Source organism: Pogona vitticeps, chromosome 6 (genome assembly GCF_051106095.1).
Source record: "Pogona vitticeps strain Pit_001003342236 chromosome 6, PviZW2.1, whole genome shotgun sequence".
Taxonomy (NCBI): domain Eukaryota; kingdom Metazoa; phylum Chordata; class Lepidosauria; order Squamata; family Agamidae; genus Pogona; species Pogona vitticeps.
Genome location: NC_135788.1, coordinates 49885905 through 49904993, shown reverse-complemented (window position 1 = coordinate 49904993; position 19089 = coordinate 49885905). Strand labels below are relative to the sequence as shown.

At 41.1% G+C, this 19089-nt stretch overlaps 1 long non-coding RNA gene across 1 annotated transcript in view; it reads right to left on the bottom strand.

The window, feature by feature from the left end:
- LOC144583501 (uncharacterized) overlaps positions 1-19089 on the bottom strand; it is a 45210-nt gene extending 26121 nt beyond the window's left edge. The window contains exon 1 of the long non-coding RNA XR_013537294.1: positions 1-19089. This exon is cut by the window's left edge and continues 13182 nt beyond it. This is a non-coding gene — a long non-coding RNA (uncharacterized LOC144583501).

The following is a 19089-nucleotide window of genomic DNA, read 5'->3' as shown; positions in this document are numbered from 1 at the left end:
GTAACAGATTTATGCACTCATTTGGTTTATGTGTAAATTAACTTGGTTTCGTTCTGTCCTATATCAGATTATAATCTTTGTTCCAAACATAGTAGAATATAATAACTCAATCTCTATCAACCAAAACAGATCCATAACACAACTGGTGATGTTCTTTCTGCTCTTGGTTTATAATTAGAGGCTCATGAGTAGGTGGTCAGGCTGATAATTGTCTCTGTTCTTCAGCATTAGCAACGCGCTGCACCTAATAGGTGTGATGAGATTAGTATGTGGAAGAGCAGATGGAGATAAACAGAGATAATGCTTGGCAGAAAAGGAGGAGGATTAAACCAAAATAACACACCCATTTTCCCAAAGGATTTTGGAAACAGTGGGGAGCAGAAAATTCCACTGCCATTACAACTTTATAGAGTAGATATGGGTTGAGTTTCCAGTCACCTACTAAGTTATACCTAAGCTGAAGATGCTTATCTTCCTCTGCTCACTGGTATAGTCACACTGTTGCAGCACTGTTAACCACAGCCACAACCTTGTATTGCAATTGCTCCAAGGCAGGATGGCTATGTGCTCAACTGTAAAGAGGACTATCCTCCTATTTGAAGACATACTTTCTTGGAACAGCTGTCTAGTCAAAGTCTGTTTTCAATACAGAAGGATCCTGTATCCACAGGGGATTGGTTCCAAGCCCCCCTGCAGATGCTGAAAAATGTGGATTATAGCAACTATTATTATAATAGTGAACACTATACATAGCATGGTCTCTGTTCCCCTCTAGTGGTCAGTTCTGTAACTTCATCTTTAGAAATATATATTTCTAACATTTTTCTTTTAATTTTTTTTTAATATTTTCAGACCGTGGATTAGTGAATCCATAGATACTGATCCAATGGATATGGGGGTTCTACTGCATAAAGAACCCCAACAAGGAGAAACCCAGGACTTGAAGTTCCCCATCAATTAGTATTCAGTGGACAGACTAGGGTGGTCATAAGGTCCTACACACCTCTATTTGCAGAGGCTGGAAAAGTAAACTTGGGGGATTGAGACTACAACTTGCCCACAACCATTGTGACCAGCAGGCATGCTGGTTAGAGCAGTGGTCCCCAACTTTTTTGACACCAGGGACCGGTTTAGTTGACGACTAGAGATGGGGGTATTCGTATATGAATAAGGACCTTATTCACATAACCTAATAGGAGCATGCTGACAGGAGGCAAAGCTTTGTTCACCGCTCACCCCCTGGTCGTAGCTCATCTGTCCTGGCAGCCCGGTCCTTCCAAGGTCACGGACTGGTCTGCAGCCTGGGGGTTGGGAACCTGGGGGGGAGTTTAGAGGATTCTGGCATTTGTAGTTCAAAAACAGCCAAACCTGTAATATGCAAAGTTATCTTTCTCATCTTTTGCCGTCTCTTTTGGGTATCTGTGAGTAGCCATTCTTCTCCAGAGTTTGTCATGCTGACACAGGATCTACCCAATTTCTTGCTTCCACTGTTTCTTTGAACAGAAACAAATAGATATTTCATAGGAATAATATTAGTGCACTTTTGAGGTTTAAACAACAGCTTTTCCAGATCATTACTTCCAAACCCAGTGTAAGATGTTGATGACATAAAGCTCTAAATGACTCGGATTCTGAATATCCGAAGGAACACCTCTTCCTCATAGATGTTAGGATCATCAGGAAGACCTGTTGCCAGTACAACCTCAGAGGCTTCCCACACGGGCCCAAGGTGTGGAATTCTGAGGTGTTTCTGGCACTTTTATCATCCTTTCCTTCAGGGAGGTAAGCAAGTAAAAGCACAGATCTCTGCTCTGCTCTGGAAGTGAAATGTGAGGTTCATGCTTTCCCTGGTTTGTGAAGCTATGGATTTGTATTTTGAACTCCAGATAGTGGATTCTTGTAGCGTTGCAGTTTTTAAATCAATATTTATATACTCCACTCTGGGGCCACAAGGCAAAGGGTGTGCTATAAATTTGAAAAATAAATAAGCTTTTATGGATCATTTGTCCATTGCTGAAGGGGAATCCAAACATTTCCATGCTTCATACCTCCTTTGCTGGTTATGAGAACCCAACCACCTTTTCAAGAGTGGTTCAAGTTCCAGGAGAAACACCATTTCCCCAACACAGAGACTTCCATTTGTGATTGCTTGACAAAATATAGATACAGTGGTGCCTCGCTTAATGAGTGCCTCGTTTAGCGATGAATTCGCATAACAATGTGTTTTTTAGAAAATAATATGCACCGTATAACAATGTTTCCTATGGGCGATTTTCGCTTAGCGAAGTTTGGGACCATGCTTCGCATAACGAATGCGATTTTAGGTCCCCTGCTTCACTTAACGATGTTTCTTTTTTCAATTTAAAAAGTGTCTTAGAAGGGTCAAAAACGGTTCTAAATGCTTGGATTCGTTAGAGGACCCCCTAAGTCGTGTGCAAACCTGATTTGGCTTTGATCTGACTTTTTGTTAATTTATGGTGAATTTTTTTTTCGGCCCATAGGAACCAATGGAGCTGTCAAAATCTGACAGCTCCATTGGTTCCTATGGGCCGGAAAAAAATTCACCATAAATTAACAAAAAGTCAGATCAAAGCCAAATCAGGTTTGCACACGACTTAGGGGGTCCTCTAACGAATCCAAGCATTTAGAACAGTTGCTGAGTCTTCGTTAATTTTTTGTGAATTTTTTCTTCCCCCATAGGAACCAATGGAGCTGTCAGATTTTGACAGCTGTCAAAAGTTGGGCGAAAAAAATTCACCATAAATTAACGAAAAGTCACATCAAAGCCAAATTAACTTTGCATCCATTTTAGAGGGTGCAGAAGCTAATCCAAGCATTTAAAACCATTTTTGACCCTTTTATGACACACTTAAATTTGCAAAAATTGACTTCGCAAAGCCATTGAAATGCATTGATTCAGCTTCAATACATTCCAATGGAGGAAACATTGTATCGTTTAACGATGTTTCCTATGGGTTTTTTCGCTTAAGGACGGCAATCCGTGCCTATTGGAACGGATTAACCGGTTTCCAATGCATTCCTATGGGAAATGGTGTTTCACATAACGATGTTTCACATAACTTTTTTTTTGAACCAATTAAAATCGTTATGCGAGGCACCACTGTACTCTTTCCTTCTGCTTCCCATCTTGGCTTGCAGTTCCCAAGAGTGACCATTACTGAACCTTCTCCAAATCTACGTGGCAACATCAGAAAGGAGTTTATTGGATGAGAGAAGGCAAGAGGAGAACCAATCAGGAAGAAGCAGGAAAGGATTAATTTGTTTTCCCAAGGAGGGAGTTAACAGAGGGAGCGGTATTTTGTGTCCCGGGGAGGGAGGTTGAGTTTTTAGAGTGGGATGGAAAAGAGAAATGCTTTGTATCAGGGAGAGCAAGAATCATAGAATCATAGAAAAGTGAAGTTGGAAGGGGCCTACAAAGCCATCAAGTCCAACCCCCTGCTCATTGCAGGAATACAATCAAAGCATATCTGCCAGGTGATTAAGTTTTTCTTCAACGCCTCCAGTGTTGGAGTACTCAACAACTCCTGAGATAACTGATTCCACTGTCGTACTGCTCCAACAGTTAGCAAGTTTTTCCTGATATTCAACCGAAATCTGGCTTCCTTTAACTTGAGCCCATTGTTGTGTGTCCTGCACTCTGGGATGATCGAGAACAAATCTTGCCCCTCCTCTGTATGACAATCTTTTAAATATTTGAAAAGTGCTATTATATCACCCCTCAGCCCTCTTTTCTCAAGGCTAAACATGTCAGGTTCTTTCAGCCTTTCCTCAAAGGGCTTGGTTTCCAGCCCCCTGATCATACTTGTTGCCCTCCTTTGAACTTGTTCCAATTTGTTAACATCCTTTTTTAAGTATGGTGTTTGGAACATAACAAGGTTTGCTATGGGAAAGTTGGCATGCCTGATTATTGTAACCTCAGGCTAGAGTCTGTGCAATTTAACAAATTGTTACTTTTTGATAAATATCTTATTTTTATGTTTCAAATTTAAAACCGCATGGGCTTAAGTGTAATGAGTTCAGCTGAAGAAGATCTGGAACCAGAGGGGTTAATTACAGCTGAGGAAAATGCTGGGCAATTAGAATCACAAACAACAGAATCACTGCCAGATTCTCCTCCCCCACTAGCCACAGTGAGGGACAAGCTTCAGCAGATACTCACAACATGAAGATCTGAGGTTCGCATGAATGCTTCGCACAGGAACATCAGGTCGACCAGCCCTGGGTTTTAACAGGATGGAATGTTTCTAGGAGTCTGATGATTGTTGCTCCTATATAATTTGTACCTAGAGGCTTGGAAGCCTGTGGAAGCAACAAGTGAATTCTCTGGCTCGCGTCCACACTCCTGCTTGTCTTGAACCTTGCTTTCTTGACCCTTGGCTTTCAGACTCTGACTGCTGACTACACTTCGTGTTTTGGCTCTGATGATTTGGCATCTGTTTTGTATCTCCCAGGCTACTGACCTTGGATTGGCTTATTGGACTCTCACCCACTGAATCCCCTGGGAATGTGACATTAAGACAAGCTTGGTGAAACTAAAGGGGAGTTCAAAGTTGAATAGCCAGTTAGTGACCCAGAGAGTTTATGCCTGAAGGAACTGGCTGCTCTTTGAAAGTGTGTTGCGGGCTAGTGGGGATTGTGGAAAGGATAAGGCATGAAGTAGGCTTGCTTTGCAGGGACAGGAAATAAATAGTTTATCCCTACCCCCAACCTTGGGGATATATCCTTGCAATTGCATTCCCATAACAATTGCAGTCAAAAAACATATTCACAGAGAAATCAATTTCTAGAAGAAGTGTCCCCCCCAAATGGAGGGAGGGAGGGTAGAACTGTGAAAGCACATCAAAAACAATCCAGAACATTGCATTCTGGAGATAATTTAGCTAAGATATGTCAGCTGGATTATCTCTGGAATGCAACCAACAACTTCTTTTGCATCTCTAATTCTGAAATCATGTGTAACAAAACAGATCATGTTGCTTGGGAGGAAATGTAAGAGCAGGAAGATACATTTCTTCAAACCTGTGTTTTGCTAGCTGTACAAGTGCTGTAGGTTTCTATAGATTTTACAAAAATGCTCAATTATCATCTAGAGCAGGGGTCTCCAAACTTTTCAGCATGAGGGCCACATCATATATTTTAAAAAATTTTGAGGGCCAAAGGAGCACACATACAGGCATGCATATGCACGCACGCAAGAGTTGAAGGGAACGGACCTGAGCTTGTGGATCTGAGCCTGCAGCATTTGCCTGGCTGGATAAAAAGGCAAGGCGGACTGGATGTGGCCCACGGGCTTTAGTTTGGAGACCCCTGACCTAGAGGGCTGTCTTTTTCTTTAATAGTTACATGACAATAACAGAGGATGCAATGGATGTTTTTCGAGCACTCGATCCTATGACCCACAGTGCACTCATAGATGGCAGTGCAAGTGGCATTCTTGTTTTCCTGCATAGTAGGCCAGACCAAAGAAGGGAACATTGTCTGAGAAGCTGCAGTCCCATTCGTTTTGCTGCTCTGGAAAAGACTAGCAGGCGTTCTGGATCGTGGGATGCTCTGCAGATCTATACCTGTAAAGAGATGGTGAAAGGAGATTCCATATTCCAAGCAACCTCCTCATGAGGCAAGTACCTACAAAGCAACTCAATTGTTAATATGTTTTTAGTTTAAATTCTTTCTTCTTTCCCACTTTTTTTTGGTGGAGGCAGGTAGAGAAAATATCTTGCTGCAGGGCAGCAAATAAGGCCTAGTACTACCCAAGTCAAGGTGCAGAGTACCCGGGACCAGGCAAGTTATTTTGGTACATGACTATCTCTTTCCATTCCTCACAACAGCAAAATTCCGATAACAAAGTAATTCAAGAATAGTTATTGTCGATAAATGTCACTCTATCTCTGCTGCCTGAGGCAGCAGGCTTACTCAGCTTAATAACAGCACTTCTTGTCTGTCCAACTGTCACACACAGAGAAACAAAAACAAGCAAACTTTCCCAGGTCTTTCTTAAACTTCCAACTAAGGCTGAATATGCTCCTCTAATGATTTCTCCAGGGAGTTTGAAAGCACTTACCTTGCAACACCAAGCATGTTTCCTGTATTTAAAAAGAGAAAAGCCTACCCTTTCTTCATATTCTGCCTTTTGACACCTTACATTTCATATCCCTTAAAACGTCACATACATTCCAGGTAACTCTCACATATTGACTCAGGCTGGCACAGACTCTATTGAAGAGCCTTGAATTTCCTTCAGCATTTTCCTGTTTGTGTCCCTTGGTTCGCCTCAAACAGCAGCACACTCAATAAGCAGGCTCTCTTCCCAGGTTTGACAGGCTCTTTTGGGTGGTTTAATGTCTGGCCTACTTCACCCTAACATTTCTCCTCCAGACTCCTTGACAAGGCATTAATAGCTTGATCCAACACTTTGCAAGGCTGGGCATTTTTCTCCCTACTTGTTAGGAGGCAAAAAAAAAATTTCTTTGTAACTACTGATGAGAAATGAGCCATAGCGCTTTCCAGGTCTTTCCCCAGGGCACTGCCTTGATCAAAACCTTTTACAGGACTTTTATAGTGTATTGGAGACATCCTGATGACCATTATTTCTTTTCCCCAGTAATGGGTAGTGGCAAGAGATTCGATCGTTTTGCTGAGCTCAGAGGCATTACAGTCACATTGAAGGTCCAGCTTGCCTCTTTTTAATTGGATCTTTTCTTGGCAAGGCCAGCTAGCCATAGGTGCAGAGACATTTAAATTTAAATGAGCTGACATTTTTGAATGGAAAAAGCTGGCCGTTTTCGCTTCCCATTATGCGAGGGAGGGATTAATCTAGAAGAGTTCCCTAGAAGCAGGAAGAGTGTTACCTTATGTGGAAAACCTAATGCTTATTTTATAAAATCTATCTCTAGTGATACCTCCAATTCCCAACAGTTTACATTTATTTAAAATATTTTTACTTGCCTTTCTCCTTAAAAATGATCCAAGGTGGCTTACATCATTAAAAGATAGTATTTAAAACAATGGTGAATATACAAATACAAAAAGGAGCAGACAAATAGTACACTACGAAAAAAACATAAGCAACACCAAAACACATTCAAAACTGTAAGTTACAACAATCCATTTAATTACCTCACTCAAGGAAAGCTTGCCTGAAGAGAAAGGTCTTTGCTTGTTTGTGGAAGGACAGTAAAGCCTGACCTCCTGTCGGGGGAAGCTCTAAAGTCTGGGGAGCAGCAACAGAGACGGTCCTCTCCCATGTACCCACAAAGCGCACCTGTGAAGGTGGTGGAAGCGAGAGAAAGCCTTCTCCTGGTGATCTTAACGCTCAAGCCAGCTTCAAAAGGGAGATGCAGTCCTTGAAATAGGTCACACCCAAGCCATTTAGGGCTTGATAGGTTAGAGAACAAACAACTTGAATTCAGCTCAGAAACGGATTGGCAGTGGAACTGCTGTAACAGGGGGATTATGCAATCCCTGTAACCAGCCCCAGTCAGCAATCTGCCCGCTGCATTGTGGGCCCTCTGGAGTTTCCAAGCACTTTCCAAAGGCAGCCCCGTATGGAGCACATTACAGTAATCCAGTCGAGATGTAACAAAGGTATGTGCTAACATGGCCAAATCAGACCTCTCCAGGAATGGGCATAGCTGCTGCACTAGTTTTAATTGTGCAAAGCCACTCCTGGCCACTGCAGAAACCTGGACATCCAGGCTCAGAGATGAATCCAGGAGCACCTCTAATCTGTTTTCAGAGGGAAAGTAACTCTATCCAGCACAGGCTGTATCCCTGTTTCCTGATCTGCATTTCAGCTAACCTGGAGAACCTCTGCCTTATCTAGATTAAGTTTCAGTTTATTCACCCTCATTCAGTTCATTATTGACATTAGACACTGATCTAGAGCTGAAACAGTTTCCTTACATTTAGATGGTAAGGAGAGATAGAATTGGGTGTCATCTGCATACTGGTGACATTGAATCCCCAAACTCTGCAGAGTCTCTCTCAGTGGTTTCATGTACTGTAGATGCTAAATAACATAGGAGACAAAACAGAACCCTGAGGGATGCTGCAGGCCAACAACCAGGATTATGGAGTCCCCCAGCACCACCTTATGAGTTTTCTCCTCCAAGAAGGACTGGAGCCACTGTAAAAGAATGCCAGCTACATTGGGGCAGGAAAAGTGGGGCCACCAACACCATTTTTTACGATCTCTCTGGTCCCTCTGGAGCCAGAGGAATTGGGGGCCAGCTTTGGGTTTTTCTGTACCCAAAGGCCTTCCACAACAACAAATTTTGCGCTGGGCATAGTACAGCCCCTCCAAGATGCTCAAGATCCCCTCAAACAAAAAAACAAACAAACAAACCTCCAAAATAAATCAAAACAGTATTTGGTCACTTCCAATTTGGATTCATTTTAGATTTTGGCATGTCTTGATCGGATGCAAAGCAGAAGGTTAGGGTCAAAACAGTTTATATAATTAACACATCATTAGAAGATGGAACATTAGCATTTTGGTCCTGCAGCGCTCCCTCAGCTGAGTACCTGAGCAGTTAGAATGCAAGCTAAGACAGTGCTTAACTCCTGATAACCTATCGCGGAACAAAGTAGGCTACAACAGGATTACGATAGGTGAGAAGGGGGAAGACTAATCTGGGGAACTCGACTCTGTTCTGTGAATTCAAAACTCTGCAACATGGTCATTTTTGAAGATGCGTTCATTTTTTGAGATGCGTTCAAACACTTCTTCTGCATCCAGGAGTTATAACAACATTCCCCTGCAGAAACAGCTGCAATAAGAAAACTGCAGCAGTCTTGCTCCCTTTCTCATGTGTTTCATGGACCTTGTAGTCTTTCTCTGTGAAGACCTGAATGCCTTAGGTAAATCATCCTCCTTTCTTATGTCAAGTGTAGCTCATTATATGCCAGGATTAAAAACCTCTCTTACAGCACAAATGAGCAAAGAAGACAATTAAAATCCGATAATGGCAGTGTTTATGTGCTCATTAAGTTGTCATTAGACAGTCAAGAGACGTATATCCTTCCTTGTGAACATTTTCTTTCTATCTCTGTGAATATTCCACATTACAAAGTAGCTCTAACACAAGCTGGAAAATGTGATTTGCATTTTAAATTTCCAGCTTTGATGGAGAGACTTGCTGAGTCTCAGAGCACATAGCTGCTGAGGTCTCCTGTAAGCTACTGAGGGCTCTTGTCTCCCCATTAATTAACTTCTAGTGATCCACCTTTGTCACTGTTGAAACTACAGAGATCATTTGCAAGCTCTGCATTTTGTTTGAGGAGAAAAATGAGCAAGAGAATGGACATTTTTCACTCCTTAACTGGAATATATGCTTTTGTGGAGTCTGACTAGAAAGTAATTGAACGTATTCTTGAGCCCATATGAACAAGAACAAATGTGATCATTCTTGTGTGAGCATTAGATATTCAACTTCCCTGCACTGAGTATATCCATTGTTCCTTTATCCAGGACCAACTCAAGACAATTTGCTGTGCAAGGTGGAGGCCATGATGCCTACCTGCAGCACACATAGTCCGTGTACCAAAGTGTTCTATTGGACTGTCATTCTAATCTAGGCCCTACGTGTAACACAGTTTTAAAAGAGATCCTTCCTCAAGTCATGAAGGATGTTTCTTTGTCATAGCTCACGATTTTCCCTACCCACACATCTTGGATGTAGCACAGCTTGTTTTGTAACTGGTCATTATATGGTAATCATGGGCAGCTCAAGACATGTATCTCTGAGAAACTCTCATTGTGAAAGGGAAAAAGGACTAGTCATAGGGACTACTCATTTCCTTAATATCTAATTCTGTTCCGAGGCAGACGCTTTATTTCATGGTAGGCTGGCTGTTTATCCTTTTTTTAAAAAATAATTTTTGGTTTTTTGCATGTGTAACATGACAATATAAACTTAAATTACACTAAAAATATTTATTCTATTGACATGATGGCTGTCAGTTTGAATCGTTGTCAGAAGAAGCTCCTGTGTTTGGAAGCACTCTCTGCTTGATTGGTATCCCAATCCAAGTTTAGTTTAAAGACAAGAAACCATCAGGAAGCAGAGCAGCACAGATAAAAAAACTGTCCATCAACCATCATCTGTTTTTCCCATTCTTGTTACACGTACCATATTTGTATGCTGAAAGCCAGTGCAGTGCAGTGGTTAGTGCCAGACCAACACTCAAGATACCCTAATTTTAAATCACTGAGCAGCCATTAAAACAACAACAACAACAAAAAGCACCACTGGGAGAGTACTGTAAGTGGTAAATACCTCCTTGGATGTTCCTCATACCTCCAAAACCTTATTAGTGTTATGGTAAGTATCCTTGCGATACAAGGATATCTGCAAGTGGGATCTGAAGGCCTTAGAAATGGACCTCAACAGATGGGAAACGTTGACAAGAGACCCTTGTCCAGCAGGCCGAGGCAAAAAGGCAGTCCCAAAACCAGCCAAATCAGGGAGCTGGACAGGGGACAGATTGTATTTATCTTCAATGTGGCTTTCTCAGCCACACTAGACGCTGTTCCAAGTCCTCTATTCAGAGCACGTTACCATAGTCTCTCGAAACTGAAGGATGCTTACACAAGTTAGGAATGACTCAATGGCACATTGTAATGCATTTCTATTTAAATTATGGCATTTATTTCTGAATTTGGCATGCACATTAACAAATGGAATGTTTTATACAAGTGCACGCTCTCTTTTGTCCTCCAGAGAGAGAAAAAGAGCCACCCAAGTCGATTCTGAGACATGTTCTCTGCTTTCCACTAGTAGACATCAGTTTCCTGCCCCTGCCAAGAGACTCCAGATATGAAAGTGTCCCAGTGGAAAATATTGCTCCAAATGAGAAATAAGTTATCTGAAGGCTGCACTTTAGGACAAAAAGAGAGGGGGGGGCAGCATTCTTCCATCAGATCTGCTTACAGAGATGTTCCAAGTTAGATTTCAACAAGGAGCAAAGTCTTACTCTTGACTGTATTCAGAATTTGTATTTTTAAATGTATTTTAACTACTGTACTCTGTAGATTTTAAGATTGTTGCAGATTTCTAAGACTGTGTCCTTGATTTGAATCATGTGTGGACTGGATTTTAGCAATCCAGTGCACACAGAATGCTGCCTTATACTGAGTTAGACCATTGCCCTTTCTAACCTCTGTAATGTCATCTCTGACTGGGACTGGTTCTCCTAGGTTTCAAACCCAATTCTTCCTGGCCTTATTTCATGATACTTGGTACTCTCTGTTGGGTCTCCCATCCAAGCACTAATCCTGCTTAGCTTCTAAAATCAGGTGAGATCATGTGTGCTCAAGGTAGTGTGGTGGCCTTTTTCCTTTTTACATTTGTGAGAAGACAGATGTGAATTTATTTATTTATTTATTTATTTATTTATTTATTTATTGATTGATTGATTGATTGATTGATTGATTGATTGATTGATTGATTGATTGATTGATTGATTGATTGATTGATTGATTTATACCCCGCCTATCTGGCCCACAGGACCACTCTAGGTGGCTTCCAATATAAAATCAGATAATAAAAACATAGACAATTCACCCTATCTCCTGTCGCTTGTCCCAGTTCCTGCCAACCTAGCAGTTCGAAAGCATGCAAATGCAAGTAGATAAATAGATACCACCACGGTAGGAAGGTAACGTCGTTCCGTGTCTATTCGCGCTGGCTACGTGACCACGGAAACTGTTTATGGACAAACGCTGGCTCTACAGCTTGGAAATGGGGATGAGCACCGTGCCCTAGAGTCAGACATAACTGGACTAAATTTCAAGGGGAACCTTTACCTATCAGCCTTTGCAAGCCAGGGGCCTCCATGTTTATTGACAACTGCCAGGATTTCCCATATCCTACTGCTGCTGGCTTTTTCTTTTCTTTTCTGGTCTATTCTGTACTTCCTGTCTTACTCCTATGCCTGAATCATGTTGTAGATTCTAATCATATCCTTTGATACATTACTCCAACACACACACACCCCAATTTACTTCCCTCTTTCTTGGCAGATTTTGGCTTCTAGCAGTATAGAATGTGGGGAAGGGAACGAATTCTGTTTCAGAGGAGGAACCCACCATTCATGAGCATGCTGCAGAATATGTGGAGGCAATTGATTTTATAAGTTCACAATCACAATTGAATTTCTCAGCTTTTTTTTCCCAAAAGGCTTGCTGTGGAGGGTGGAAAAAACAGTATTTCTCATATAATAATGACTATCTTTAGGGTACAGAAGACAATAACCCAACAACCTCTCTTGGGAAAGGCGAAACACATTGACTGTGAATCTTTTCCCCCCTCTCTTTTTTCAAAAGGGGAAATGTTTGTGTGGCATGTGAAATGAGAGAGCAAAAAAGCAATTCAGGTTATTGCTGACTGGGGCTTATGACAATTCTCAGATGACAAATATTTTAAACGTTCATCTTCAGGGCTAGAAGATAGAAACAATAAATACCATGAGTGTTAGGCAAGGAGAGCCTCAAACTTTTCAAAGGAATTCAGGAATCCCCATAGAACTGCTATCCTGCAGCAGGTAGAAAGAAGTGGTCACATCAAATGGCCAATGCTCAGTGGTGCAGTAGTGCTAGCAATACTGATTCCCTAGTCAAAATTGTGTGTTCAAGGCAACCTTTCTGGCATCTTCTTAGCTCCCGTCAATTTAAGATGGAAGTTCTTGCCCTACCAGCCTTTGCATCTGGAACCAGGTCTAGTAGCAGCTCATGAAATTATTTAGACTCTCCAACATTTCCACACAGAAAGACAAAGGAAAGGAGAGGAAACCAGATTATTCCATCCCAGGCCCATGAATATATGCTTTCAATATGCTACAGTGCATTCTAGACTGTGCAGAGACGTACTACAATTCCCTAAATAGATGCGGTGCACTGGAGAAATTCTAATTGTATCTGGCTTCCTCTGTATGAGGGCTTTGATAACATTAGCTTTATTTACACATACACAGCAGGCAAAGGATATGTGGCAGCAAAGAGACATTCCTAAAAGGTGGCAGGATTGCTACCCCATGTCAGATCCCCAGAAAGAGGCCCTGTTTGCCCAAGTTACCTCCTCATAGCTCTGTGCCCATTTCTTCTTTCATCCTGCAAACAGCTGATTTGTTTGTTTGCATTAACATATGTCATGCCAAAATCTGACTAAACACATGGTTAAAAGCATTTACCACTGTCACTGTGAACACACAACCCATTTCAGGAGAATACTCACTTCTATTCAAGCCTGTGCACCAAATCCAACCCTCCCACATGGAGTCACTTCAGGCAAAGCTACAGTGATAGACACAAAGGTTAGAGTCACCCAAAGTTGGTCATTACTGCCATAAGAACTTCTCATGAGAGGCCACACAAAGAATGAAACAACAAGACACTTAAAATAAAAAAGTAAACAGGACAGAAACATGGAGAAGGAATAAACAAAAATAACAGCGGCTAACATGGCTTCTGTCACATTACTTTCCCCCGCTCGCTTAGAGCAGAGGTTTCCCTTGAAAGTAAGTCTGGAGGCTAGGCAAAGGGCCTCTGCCCAAACTCTAACCTAGCTATAGAAAAGGGGTGCAAAATTTTTGGCCTTCCAGATGTTTTGACAACTATCAGCCCCACCCATCACTGGCCATTTTGGGCTTGAATATTTCTATCCTGTAAAATGGAAACAGGCTTTCTAGAAATGACTCTAAACATGATTTGCTTGACCAGTGCAGAAAATTTTGTTGACACTACTAGAAGCTACCTTTGGAATTGATGGCTTTACTGAACAATATTCAAACTAGTTCCACCACTCTGTTACAAGTAACTGGCATATATGATGCCCCAGGAAAATCATTAAGTTGGGTCTCACTGGTGGTGGGTTACTACAAAAGAGTTTTTGGGATGTCTTTGCTTCCACATATCTTTTGCTTGCTTCCCAATATTGGTGAGAGGCCGTAGTATTTTGTTACTTGCCTTAAAAGTTTTTCCTGTCTTTGGGGGGGAATAAACAGAGTAGCTACTCATATTGCAGATAAGCGATCCTCCCTCCCCAAAAGCCACCATCTTAAGAGAAGTGTCTTAAAATTATGATTGTTTTATCTTCATGCTTCTCATGAATCTGCACCTGGTACTGTACCGGATACCCTGCCTTTCCATATATGTAATGGTATTAGCCTGCACTAATGGGAATTGTTGGGAGGTGCAGCTATATAGAAGAGGGGCTGTAGCAGAGTGTAAACAGATAAGGAAGATATAGAGAAGAGAGAGGTTTGAAGAGAAGGTTCGGGTTTTGAGGCAGAGAGAAAGTTTAAAGAGTGAATAGTGAGAAGGTTATCGTATTAGTTAAGATAGAAGAAGTTAAAGAAAAATACTGAATGCTTTATGTAACTTTAAGATTGTGCTTAAGAATTATTCCTGAAACAACTTGCAATCAATAAAACTGTTTTTATTTCAAAGTTAAGTACTGAATGGATCTCAGTCTTTCATAGGAAACATGGTTGGTAAAGAGATCAACTGGTGGCAGTGTGGTAAAGGATGTGTTGGGATACTCGGTGATCTCTGCGTTTGGTGAAACAAGCAGGGGCCACGGGGTAAATGTCACAGGTACACTGATAGGTTTGAGTCCCATTTTAACTCCCATTTACTTAGAGATGTTAGTAGGACAACTGAGATCCCTGCAGGTTCCCTATCCCTGACTGGCTCATTTATGGTGCAAGAGCAAGGAAAGGATAACAACACACATGGCTGTACTGGTGTCTTGTTTCTAACATCAAACATAAGTTTTCCATTTTCTCTTCTTTTGCTTAGTAGCTAAAAACAAATGAAGGATTAGGAATGTTGCTCAGTAAATCTTCATTAGATTACAAGGAACTGCTTTCCTATTTGTACTGAAAATCAATTATAGCAAAATGATAAGACTGGTAAATGCATCTATCAAGACTAATAACCCTAATCTTTAAACAAAAGATTATTGAGTTTAATTCCATAGCCTTGGCAACAAATGGAATAGAACAGCATGAATCTGAGTTAATAAAGAAAGCTCCATTTAAATTTTTCTTTCTGCTGTATGAATGGAATTATGGCCTCTCTCAGTGTTGTTTTCTTGAATCTTTAGAAATTACGGTTCTTAGAAAATGCATTGTTTCTAGACATGTGTGGATGGGCCTCTTACAAACTCCATATTCAAATACTGGACATATAGTTTGGGACAATCCTCCTTTAAGAGACATTTCAACTCCTGCTGTTCAGAACCCATCACATTGTTTGTCCATTTGTAGGAGAAATACAAACTGCTATGACCTGTGGTGGCACACAGCATCCATTTTGGTAAAAGTATAGACTAACATTGTAGCCAGAATCCCAGCAGACAGAGGCTGAAATCCTGTAGCTTAGCATAGTAAATCACAATTAAAGTAGGCCCACTGAATCATTGCAGATTTCAACCACTCTGTAAGTGCTATTAATTCAATGGGTCTAATGTATTTGTAGCTTACTTTGCTAAGGAATAGGTTTTCAGCCAATGGTTGGTATTTTCCACCACTGTGCCAAAAAGCAAAAAAAAAAAAAAAAAAAAAAAAAAAAAAAAAGATAAGAGGTGGAAATGGGGTAGAGGACAAGAGGGAGGAAAGACAGACTCTGATGTCCTAATAGTGTGACCTACCAATCAAAGCCCAAATAACAATAATCCTTTGATAGTCATTCACACACTCAGTCCTAATATTGCAATAATAAAGCAATATTGCAATGTAATTTAGTAAACTAAGGACCTAACCACACCTGCCAAAAGAACCCCAGTTATACCAATTCTTTCCATACCTCTGTTGTACTGATACATTTATTTTCATGGTCACATGGTATATATACTGGCAGGAATATTCCCATTGGTTTTAACAATATCAATTCAATTCTTTCTATATGTAACATTATTGCCCGCTACACCACAGAATCGATTTATTTTATCTGATGTTTCCTGGGGCTGTGCTGTCACTATTTTTATTTTAAAAGAAAAACAAAGAATACCTTAACAGATATATCGATAGGGATTTCTTTTTAGGAATGTTTGATCTGTGGTGCCTGCATCTCAGGAAGTAATACATTGCCCACCATGGTCCTGGCCCCTGCCTGTACAGCTGTGCTGCTTGGCACACAATAGGTGGAGTAAACAAGACAAATGGCACACAAAGTCAAACCATGCTGAGATTGTCTCTGTAAAGCCAGAGACCTTGATTTATCGATGTACCAATATGCCACTTGCGAAAAATAAAAAATTAATCACAGGGTCATTAAATGGCATTAATGGCGGCCGCCTTCCCTAGGGACCAAGGATGGGAAAAGAATTGATAGGAACATGTACACATATTATACTGGTAAGGCATGAATCGATACACTATCAGTACAATTTAAAACCACCATCTTGGCGACAGAGAAATAAATCAGAAGTAAACCAATGGCCAGGAAAATGAATCAATCTTGGTCATGTGTTGTGTGCTCAGAAATTGATGAAACAATCTAAAAACCAGCCAGATCAGTATAACTGGGTTGTTTTGCCATGTGTGATTGAGCCCTAAGCTGAATGAAAGAATAAAGAATGACATAGTTACTACAAGAGACTGTGTAGTGCACAGCAATTGCATCTGAGCCCCCTTTCACTTCTATGATTGGAGTGTGGAGGGACATTGCTGAGCTTTAGCTTTCACTCACTTTGGCATCAGGAATTGAGTAAATAATGTGGATTTCTCCTTTTCTCAATTCTAATCCTACAAATACCAAATGGAATATAGAGGATCAATTGGGGTATTGAGAGTGAACAGGTCTTTCCTCTGCACCCTCCTCTTCCTAAATCAAACAAATAACTCTGATTTGGTCCATTTTTGCACATTTGTTTGAATGCAATGCACATGACGTTTTCTCTTTGTGAACTACTTGAAGTAGCTGTACCATTAAGAGGAATGAGACATCTTATGTAGCATGCTTTGGAGTCTGTTAATGAATATCAAACTGTCAATAGATTTGTTATTGGCAGCAACCATATAACTGGTGGCACCACTTAAGTTCTTGTCTTCTTGTACCAAGATGTCTTGAAATGAGTACAGATGGGTGATTCAGCACATCTCTGCCCATTGGGACCATCTTGCGCAACACAACTACCGTTAAGGTGTTTCAAACACAGGTCTTGTATACACTGGCTCAAGAAAGCAATGAGCTAGTAGCACTAATCTGGAATGATCATTTTTTACATGCTCAATGTAAAGGAAAACATCACAGGCTGGAAAAAAAATCTGGTATTCCTTTGAACTTCTATCCTGCAGGCAGGCACCAGATGATCTTTCCTTAACGGGACTAGCTGTAGCTACAGTATTGAATTTGGCTAGTGCAGATGGTTGGGTTGTCTGTTTTTTGTTTGTTTTTGTTTTTGTTTTTGACAGCATTCTTTAGAAGCATGGGCGATTTTTAAAACTAAATACTGATAAAAGCAAAAATGGCAAATTAATGCAGCCAGGAAAGGGGCTTTTAATGCTTATTTTTTCAGAGTCTGGGCTTGAATGCTTATGTAGTCCACCATTCCTGTGAAGCTGAATTAAAGTTGTAATCTCCATTTTCTGGCAGGTTTATTTTTAACAGCTTAATGGGAACCAGATGGATGATGGTCCTCTACCTATCTACCTATTGAATCTCACTGGTAAAGATGGTCGAGAGTATCATGTGGTTCATTTTTTTAAGAGGAATGTGCAGATTTCTTCATAAATAAGATGGAAAGAATGTAGTACAAAGTGAGACTGACGGATAGAAAAGTAACTTGTGGTACTTCCTGTCTTGCAGGTGCTACTACAGTTCCCACTGATTTCTTTGCATGTAGACAACAAGATTTTGCCGGACAGAGTCAGGTTGTTCTGACATGATAATAATCAACAGCATGGTACAGAGAGGGAGGTTGAGCACCAGAGTATGTAGCCACTTGCTTCATTAACCCCTCCCCTCAGCAATCTGCTGCTTAAGAAGAGGACCAGCTGTCTGCTCAGTTTATTCTACATGGAGTAAAAAGACCTAAAATAAAGGAACAAAAGTTCAGATTGTACAATCAGAGCACTTCATTGACAATCTTAGTCATTCTACCTATTTATATCCTGTCCTTGAATGTAAAACATGTCAAGCTTGGCTTACTACCAAAAAAAGAAAAAAAGGGGGAAAGGTAAAGAATGGAGAAAGGGGGAGGGGAAAGAAAAGGTAAAGAGAGAGAGAGAGAGCTAAAGCCAACAAAACAACAAACCAATTGCCACAAATGAAGAAACTAGCACAATAGAACCTATGTTGAAAAAAAAGTGCTATGTGACAGAAAAATGGGAGCAAACATGGTTCAGATTCCATTTCTAGAACAGACTGTTAATGTATCTGAGACCAGCAAATGCTTGTTAGTGTACAGGATCAAGATGAGTTTCATCAGACACTGGCTAGTGTGGGGTGGAAATTTTGAACCTATCTCCATGAGCTATAACATTGCTAAAGCAGTGGTTCCCAAACTTTTTAAAGTTGCACACCCCTTTTGTAATAGCCAAGTAACCCGTGACCCCTTGCCACATTTGCATAAACGGTATTTTTAATAGGTTAAAGTAATCCTTTCTCAGAAAGTAGAGGCTCCTTTCTCCTTCAAAGGACCAGTTTCTCATACATACACATATACACTAACTTTAATATCCTTCTCCAATAGGTCAGGGAAGAAATTATTCAGCAAAGGCTGCAACACATATAAGGTGACCTGTGGACCCCCCCCCCAAATAGGGCCATGACCCCAGGGTGGGAAGCAATGGTCAAGAGAGAATAAGAATAACAAGACAGCATGAGAATACAGTGGTGCCTCGCACAACGGGCGCCTCGTAGAGCGATGAATTCGCTCTACGAGGCCGTTTTAGCGATCGCAAATGCGATCGCAAAACGGTGCCCGTATAGGCGGGAAATCGCAGAACGAAGGTCGGTAAGCTGCTCGCTTACCGACCTTCGCTTTGCGACCCGCCGATCAGCTGTTCCGCGGCTTCAAAATGGCCGCCGGAACAGCCGAAAGGGGCCGGGGCGCAGCGTTTTCG